Below are 1,563 nucleotides of genomic sequence, written 5' to 3' on the forward strand. Positions count from 1 at the left end.
CTACTCGAATTTCCTCACTCACGTTGTTACGACTGAATCGACTTTTCAATTCTCTATCCAACGATGCCAAAACAAATTCTGTGGCTCGAATGGTTTTTGAGAAACCTCGAAAAAAGCAGCGTCATGTTCAAGTGGATTTTGCAACTCAAAAAAAAATCACGCAAATCTAAAACTTCTTCAAATGAAGCATTTTTTGAGAACACTGCCAACATTTCCTTATCGATGGTTCACTTTCTAAAAAGGCCATTTATTTCTGTCTAGAATGATGTACAAATGAGGGTTCTTGCTCATTTTGCCTCCGAGAAAAGAGCAAAAACGGAACGCAAAACATGAAATTTTGCAATAATCTTGCGCCACCCTTGCACAAAACGACGATAATTTTTCTAATTTCATAGACAAGACTGTATTTTTTCTACATAATATATTATATATATATAATATATATGATAAATATTTTCTGTTCTTTGAGTATTGCTATTTGCCGAATCATGCAATCACTGCCGTTGCATGGATTCAAAAAAATCATCAGATTCCACTCCCATGCATACAAAACCTTACCACTTCATGAGAATAAAATATCTCCTTTCACAAAAATAGAAGCCAATTGACAACGCCGCGGGGAATCAAACGACAGGTAGGTATTTGCCTGAATGTGCTAAACGATTTTCTAAAACATAACTGTATTTTAGAAACTAAAACTCTAAAGAGCAATTAGACGTGTAGGTATACAGTTTCTTTCATATGGACTATAGAGAAAATAAAATACACTTATTTTATTTTCTCTCTATGATAAAAACCCAATGTTGTTGTAAATTTCCAAAGGAAAGGAAACAATCATGAAACAATTAACGGTCCCATGACGCAGCACTGACAGGAGGACATGGGAGTATGGGTGGCATTCTACTCATTGAATTTTATTCAATGAAATCTTCCTTAGTTGTATTTCTGGGTTGAGACGTTTATGTCTTATTTACACCCTGAATGTTTTCAAGGACCGATTTGATGGAATATTCCGTATATTTCGTTTGTTTACCTGGCACTACTTTTCGCTCGCGCATGTTTTTGTGAAAGCAACCCAAACAAACAATAAGGAGGTTAACCAGGGAGCGTATTGCTAAACTGCATGAAACCGGTAAAACCTACAAACTATGTATGGGTCGTTTTAAATAGAGTTAAGCCAATCAATATATTGCTAAATATAGACGAAGCTATTTTAGCCATTATAATGTAATAAATATAACATTATAATTACCGTTGTGTTTAATTAGTGACCGTAATGATAATCAGTAAACAATTATCAATAGATGATTGGCAAAATATGAGACACTATGTCCACTCCACTGTAGAAACATTTCGATTTTATGCTCGTGTTTGTCATGTTGTATTTTACCATAATGTTAATTTTAATTTACGATTGTGATTGTGTTCCAATGGCGACTCTCTGACCAACTTAAAGTAGTTTAATCTCGCTGAATTTAGAGCTGAAACCCCAATGTTTTCAATTTTAGAGCCCTGAGGATGACTTAAATACAGTTGAGTCCGGATATAACGAACTTGAAAAAT

Source organism: Dendroctonus ponderosae, unplaced genomic scaffold (assembly GCF_020466585.1).
Source record: "Dendroctonus ponderosae isolate FM_Combo_2020 unplaced genomic scaffold, Dpon_F_20191213v2 Dpon_F_20191213_1, whole genome shotgun sequence".
Classification (NCBI taxonomy): domain Eukaryota; kingdom Metazoa; phylum Arthropoda; class Insecta; order Coleoptera; family Curculionidae; genus Dendroctonus; species Dendroctonus ponderosae.